At 41.0% G+C, this 7,786-nt stretch overlaps 1 long non-coding RNA gene across 2 annotated transcripts in view; it reads right to left on the reverse strand.

Moving 5' to 3' along the window:
• Nucleotides 1-4,794: 4,794 nt before the first annotated feature.
• The window catches only part of LOC123521094, a 23,169-nt gene continuing 20,177 nt past the window's right edge, over nucleotides 4,795-7,786 (reverse strand). For both annotated transcript variants that reach the window (XR_006679580.1, XR_006679579.1), the window contains exon 4: nucleotides 4,795-5,629. This is a non-coding gene — a long non-coding RNA (uncharacterized LOC123521094). The remainder of the gene's footprint in view (nucleotides 5,630-7,786) is intronic.

Raw genomic sequence — 7,786 nt, forward strand, 5'->3', positions numbered from 1 at the left:
TGATGGTCTGTCTTTTCTTGAGAGTGGTGTGTTGAAGTCTCCTACTATTATTATCAAGTTATTTCTGTTTTCAACTCTGAGAAATTGAGTGATGTATTTTGAGGGCCTATTATTGGGTACAAATATGTTTATTAAGATTATATATTCCTGGTGTTGTTGTGAGATGCCATTGAGTCAGTTCTGATCCATAGAAACTTTATGAACAATGAAACACTGCCCAGTCCAGCAGCATGCTCACAATCCTCGTGTTGTTCCTTTAATCATTATGTAGTGTCCACTCTTGTCTCTCATTATGTTATTCATCTTGAAGCCTATTTTATCAGAGATGAATATTGCTACTCCTGACTTTTTATGGTTGCGATTGGCGTGGTAGATTTTTTGACATTCTTTTTTAGTCTATTTCTGTCTTTAAGATGTGTAGGCAGCATATAGATGGATCTTGTTTTCTAATCCAGTGTGCTACTACTTATCTTTTGATTGGTGCATTTAATCTATTGACATTCAATGTCATTATTGATATTTGCTGGTTTGTTGCTATCATTTTTCTGTTTATGTTTGCCCCCTCCCCTTTCTGTGGTTCTATTTGTGTCTTCATCCTCCTTTATTTTTGTGCTGTTTTGAGTGCAGTTTTCATTGTTTTGGTTTCTGGGTGGTGTTATGCTGTATGATACTCTCAGGTTTGTCTGCTGTTATTGAATTTCTTCCCATAGTGATTTGGTAAACATTTTTCAGTAATGCTGGTCCTTACAAATTCATTTAACTTTTCCTAGTCTGGAAATATCTTTTTCTCTCTCATTTTTGAGGGATAATTTTGCAGGACATAGGGTTCTCGGTTGCCTGTTTTTGCCTTGGTGAAATGCCTGTTCTCAGGAATGTGGGGCCAAACCAGAAGAGGAAGAGAGAGAGATTAGAATAAAATAATAAAAGTATTATAATAGAGCAAATGTACCAAAATCAAATTACCATGTATACTCATGTGTACGCCGAGTTTTCAGCACATTTTTAAATGCAGTTTCTGTGGTAAAATTAGGTGCCTTGGCTGATATTCGGGTTGGCTTATACTTGAGTATATACGGTAAATAAAATAAGGTAATAAACAAACCAACCCGTGTGGGTGGGGATTGCTAATGTGTTATTGTGGGCATAGGTGTACTGCATGGGGGAGGATGCACACATGGGAACTGAATGGTGCTAGAGAAGAAGGCAGAAAGAAAGGAGGAAGAAAAAATGACAAAAATATAGCTTGAGGACAGAGAATGTCTGCACCAACCTGTTGTGAGGTCTGCTATCCACACAGGGCGCCCAGGGCCCAGCTAGGTAAGAGGTTTGACTGACTGGGTTGCCTCAGGGGCTGGGAAACATCAGCTGTTCTGGGGAGGAGTGGGGCTCACAGAAGCAGCTTGTGCCACTGGGTCAGCAGTCTGTTAGGGGGATTGCTATTCTCCCACTTTAAGAACCTTGGGTCTATTTAGCTTTTGAGCTGAATTTCTCCCTGCCAGGAACTTCAGGGTATTGGGACCTCCCCAGTACTCCTCTTCATTCTTGATTACAGTCAAGTCTCTCCTTCTGCAGCTGAGCTCTGGCTTCTTTTATACTCAGCTAAGCAAAACAAACAAGCAAACAACCCCACCACTTTTGTCATTTTGTTGTATTGTGGTGACTTTGGTGTTGCTGCGATGCTGGAAGTTATGTCACTGGTATTTTGGCATATTGTCAGGAGAGACCGTCCCTGGAGAAGGACACCATGTTTGGTAAAGTAGAGGGGCAGCACAAAAGAGGAAGGCCCTAAAGGAGATGGATTGGCACAGTGGCTATAACAATGGGCTCAAGCATAGAAATAATTGTGAGGATTATTACAGTTATAAGTAGTTCTGAGTCCACTACTCAGCACTGGGTAGTGCTTCTTTATGTTGTTCAAAGAGTCACTGTGAGTCATACGTGACTTGATGGTACTTAACAAGAACAACACACCAAAAACCAAACCAACTACACTGAGTCAATTCTGACTCATGTATGTATATAAAAACCGTATGCTGTTTCTGAGACTGTAAATCTTTACATGAGCAAATAGCATCATCTTTCTACTGTGGAGTGGCTGGTAGGTTTGAACCAATGACCTTGTGGTTAGCAGGCCAACACTTATCTGACAATGCCAGCAGGGCTCCTTTTATATCCAGCTTGATGGTAAATTTGATCAATCCCCACATCAGAGTTCCAAGTTTTAAAAATAACAATTAGCTCTGTTAACAATCATAACCGAAGCATATAGTCCTATCAGCATCTTCTCCCACCTACTCAGACCCAGCAGGAAAAAGTTCTTTGGTGGAAGTTACAAACACTATGGATAGAAGAACCATATCAAGTAATTCACCACATCATAGCTCCTTATTCCTTTTAAATGGCCTATGCCCTGACACAACTTATTTTCCATGGATACCCCCAGATCAGAAGCTGCTATTTCCAGAGGATTTTGGTCTTCAGTCCCATTTTACTGTGGTTAAATTACTCTGTTATAAAATCCCTTTTGATGGGGGGCTACAGATTCAGATAGGCTTAGAACCTGCTGGTCTGGCCACGAAGTAGGAGCTAAAGGTGCATTACATTGTAGCAGAGGTGTACACTATTGGTTTAGCCCGCATCTCTAAATAGTAGATGTTTCTAAACCCTTCGGTAAACCACCACCATGGGAATTAAAAAAAACAAACCACTCTATATTTCTGCCAATTTTAAGAATAAACCCATGTAGAATAAAATATATGGGAATCTTCTGAGATAAGTTCTACTTATAGTGTGAAGAAAAGGAGTCCAGGAGGTGCTGTGGGTAGGTATTAGATTGCTAGCTGCAAGGTTGTGGGTACAAATCCACAAGCCACTTTGGGGGCAAGAGATGGGGGTCTGCTTGGAATGATTATAGTGCCTAAAACCCTATATAAGGTTTGCTATGAGTCTGAATTCCTTTGATAGCAGTGAGATTTTTGTGTTTGTTTTTGCTATAGTACCAAAAAGGAGTCCTGTGATACTGATTGTTACTGCTAACTGAAAGGTCAGTAGTTCAAAACCACCAACCACTCCTAGGGAGAGAGATGTGGCAGTTCATTACCTTTGTAAAGATTTCGACTTTGGAAACGCTCTGGAGCAGTTCTCCTCTGTCCTGTAGGCTCTCTCTGAGTCAGAATGTATGCGTATAGAAACAGGATTCCTTTTTCAAATACTCAGTCTGAGTGTTTAAAATTAGAGTGATTCACCAAGATTTTAAAAGTGAATAAAATGGAGTTGTACATAGAATTCTCTTATATTATAAAAAAAAATTAGAGTGATTTTCATGCCTCGTTTGCACATCAGCTTGTGTGTGAGTGTGTGTGTGTATGAGAGAGAGAGAGAGAGAGAGAGATTTGAGTGAAATTTACATTTTGTTTGGTGACATTGGCGGCAGTTCCCACAATGTAGTGCACATCAGTTTTTAGTTGAGAGCCATTAATTTTATCTGATGGAAACTAGCCCATCTTAGATTGCCCTTGTTTTCCCAGGACTCTAATCACTAAGTGCAAACAGTTCTTGCAGCTCATGTAAAACAACCATTTGTTCTTGGTTCTGTCAAATACAGAATTGCTATAGTAGGACGACAGACTTGCTGGGCACTTTATGATTTTGGGATCCAAGTCATAAACCAGACCTTTCATCTCATGCTTTATCTCATAATTTTTTTAATGTCAGGATATCTTTTGGAAGTTTGCACTAAAAGTGGAGGATATAGCTACAAAGATATATATTTTTAAGTTGTCTCCAAAACCCAAGGTCAGATTTTTACTAATTCTTAAGATGCTTTCATTTTATTATTCATTTTGCCTTTTCGCTTTCTGACAAGCCTGCTTCAGGTTTAGAATGAGACTGATCACCCACTAACTCTCTTTGCCACTGCTTCTGCCTTACTAGTCTGAGCATATCAATCTGTCACAGTGGCTTTTTCTTTTTTAAGTATAGTTTTGTAAGAGTTGTGAAGACACTTAGTCACCCTTCAGGTCTGAAAATGAACTCAGCCAGAAAATGGCCCAAAATTCAAGCAAACAATAGATAGGTCTATACGGGAATAACACTCCTTAACATAATCAACCATTTGTGATCAAAGGGGCAGCATTTTTCCAAGGCCAAAGTTCAGAAAGGTTAGGAAAGAGGGAAGAATAGAATCAGGAAACATCCCTCAGGACCAATAATGAGAGTAGAGATACCAGGAGGGGGAGGGGAAGGTGGGGAAAAAGGGGGAACCTATCACAATGATCTACATAAAACCCCCTCCCTGGGGGATGGACAACAGAAAAGTGGGTGCAGGGAGACGCCAGACAGTGTAAGATATGATAAAATATTAATAATGTGTAAATTATCAAGGGTTCATTAGGGAGGGTGGGTGAGGGAGGGAAAATGAGGAGCTGATACCAAGGGCTCAAATAGAAAGAAAATATTTTAAGAATGATGATGGCAACAAATGTACAAATATGCTTGACACAATGGATGTGTGTATGGATTATGATAAGAGTTGTACGAGCCATCAATAAAATGATTTAAAAAAGAAAGAAACAGGAACCACAGGGAGGAAGTGGAACAAGTGATGTTATCCTATGGGATTGCAATCAATGAGATGAAAGCTGTATGAATTGTTGAATGAAAACTGACCTGCTCTTGAAACCTTCATCCGATCATCCAATTCTCTCTCTCTCACACACACACAAAGTTAAGTGAGTTTTTTTAAATTATAGGCAAAGTCAGTATTCTTGTTTTTAAAAACTTTTTATTGTCTCTATGAGTCAGAGTTGAAGTTGCCCCTTTTGGGTTTCTGAGCCTGCGACTCTTTAAAGGAGCTGAGCGTCCCCTCTTTCTTCTTTGGCGCAGCGGGTGGATTTGAACTGCTGACTGCCTTTAGCCGCCCAACAAGCAATCCACTATGTCATCAGGGCTCTTATAATAACCCTCCCCAAACGGAATATGATGTCTATATGTAATAATGTTGACCCCCTCCCCCAATATATATATATATTTTTAATGTTTAACTTATATTTCATCATCATACACTTAACTCTGCTTGCCAGCTGGACTTAGGGGCAACAAGGAAAGGAGGAAACCCAAAGAGCTGGAGTGAGAACACCAGGAGTAACCGAGCCTGCAAGCACATTGCGAATAGAGGGGTGGTTTCCCGAGCTGCACAAGGAACGGTCTGGTGCTTAGGATAAAACATGAACTACAGATCAAATGTATTAGGATGGTCCACAGTCAGCACTGGTGATCTTTTTGCTGGTCTTGCCATTCCTGACCCCAAATGCCCCATGGCTTCCACAGTGTCCATGCCTTCTTCCACCTGACCAAAGACCACGTGCATGCCATCAACCACTCCATCTGAGTGGGCAGATAAAACACTGGGAACCGTCGTATTGGGCCCAGCATGTGCCCTGGACAGGATGCCAGGACCTGTGTGCTCCAGGATGAAGTTCTTATTCTCAACTTTCTCTCCATGGATGGACTTGCGGCCAGTGCCATTGTGGTGTGTGACGTCATTGATGGCTACGTTGAACTATACAGTGGGGTTGGCATGGCTGGACATAACAGGACCAGACAAGACTACAAATTTAAGTGGCAGTGTCTGCAAAGAGAGCCCAAAAAAGAATTTTGAGGATATAGGTAATTTTATAAACTTTTACTTTCTTTTAGCTGTTTCAAATTTGTGAATAAAATTAAAATCTCTCTATATACATATATATCATCCTTCATAATTTTTGTAAGTTAAAATTATAGTTTATTGCTAATAATAAACATAAACAATGACATAAACCACTATAGTTTATTGCTAATAATCTTAACTCACTTCTGTTAAGTCGTTTAGGACTCATAGTGGCCCTATAAGACAGAATAGAACTGACCCACAGGGTTTCCAAGACTGAAAATCTTCATAAAAACAGATGGCCACCGATCACAAGGTGTTGAAGGGATCAGGAATCAGGCATCATCAGAACAAAAAAATCATATCATTGTGAATGAGGGGGAATATGGAGTAGAGACCCAAAGCCTATCTGTAGGCAATTGGGCATCCCCTTATGGAAGGGTCATGCCGTGGGGAGGAGACGAGCCAGTAAGGGTGCAGTTTAACAACGATGAAACATACAACTTTCCTCTAGTTCCTAAATGCTTCCTCTCCACCCCGCCACCCAATCATGATCCCAATTCTACCTTACAAATCTGGCTAGACCAGAGGATGAACACTGGTACAGATAGGAACTGGAAACATAGGGAATCCAAGGCAGATGATCCCTTCAGGACCAGTGGTGAGAGTGGCGATACCGGAAGGGTGGAGGGAGGGAGGGTTAGAAAGGGGGAACTGATTACAAGGATCTACATATAACCTCCTCCCTGGGGGATGGACAACAGAAAAGTGGGTGAAGGGAGATGTCGGACAGTGTAAGATATGACAAAATAATAATTTATAAATTATCAAGGGTTCATGAGGGAGGGGAAAAATGAGGAGCTGATGCCAGGGGCTTAGGTGGAGAGCAAATGTTTTGAGAATGATGAGGGCCATGAATGTACAAATGTGCTTTACACAATTGATGTATGTATGGATTGTGATAAGAGTTGTATGAGCCCTTAATAAAAATGATTAAAAAAAAAAAAAAGAAAACAGACGGCCATAGCTTCCCCATGGAGCAGCTGGTGAATTGAACTCCCACTTTTTAGTTATCAGCTAAGCACCTTCACCACTATACCACCAGGGTTCTTTATGCTACTAATAAGTATAAGGGATTATAACAACCACTGTTATATCCCCTTGCCCTTCATCTGTAACGAGAGATGGACTTGGTTTCAGCAGAACTTTCTAGAGCATGCTTATTTGCAGTTTTATGCCAGTCACTTGCTGTGTGGAGAAGGAAGGTCTGGAGCATACCAAAGATCCCATAAGCGAGAAGTTGCTGCTGGTTGAGGAAATGCTTTTCTGTATTTGTATGCCATTTCCACAGGGCTAACCTAAAGTCATCCACAGTGACTTCTAGGTGTCTTCTAGCTCTTTTGCACAGCATCCCTTCAACTGAATGCTCCCAGGAAGATGCCTCCAAGTGGCTTCCTTTTGGTCCAGAAGGCCTTGGATGAGTTAACCTTCGTATAACTGCATATGGCTAAGAAAAATGTTAGGGAAAAGTCTAATGTTTCCTATCCATTCTTTCCCCTAATTTGAAAAGAAAGAGCAATGGGGTGGGATGGTGGGGGATAGGGGTGGCGGTGGAGGTTGACAGTGCTGACGAAGATTAATTTACTGATGTAAAAGCCTTGCCTGGAGTAATTTCAGCCAATGGGGGCTCACCCTTATGAGGCAATTATTTTAGCCACATTTCATTACTTGCCCTTCACCTTACTTGGTATTCTCCCAGATCAGTGGTTGTCAACCTGTGAGTGGTGACCGCTTTGGGGGGGTGGAATGACCCTTTCACAGGGGTTGCCCAATTCATAGCAGTAGCAAAATGACAGTTATGAAGTAGCAACGAGAATAATTTTATGGTTGGGGGTCACCACATGAGAAACTGTATTAAAGGGTCACGGCATTAAGAAGGTTGAGAACCACTGCCCCAGATGCTGGAAAGGGAAGTGGGTTTATTTAAGGGATTTGAGAGCTTTTCTACACTGGTTATTCACTTAATTCTGCTTAATCTTTCAGATGCATGGCTGGAACAGGTTGCTGAAAACAGGCCATCCTTGGAGACATACTCAGAGCCACTTAGGTACAACCCAAGATTTTTTAATCTTGAAAAAT

This window comes from Echinops telfairi, unplaced genomic scaffold (assembly GCF_000313985.2).
Source record: "Echinops telfairi isolate 266 unplaced genomic scaffold, ASM31398v2 ScPeMD7_7469;HRSCAF=8507_1, whole genome shotgun sequence".
Lineage (NCBI taxonomy): Eukaryota > Metazoa > Chordata > Mammalia > Afrosoricida > Tenrecidae > Echinops > Echinops telfairi.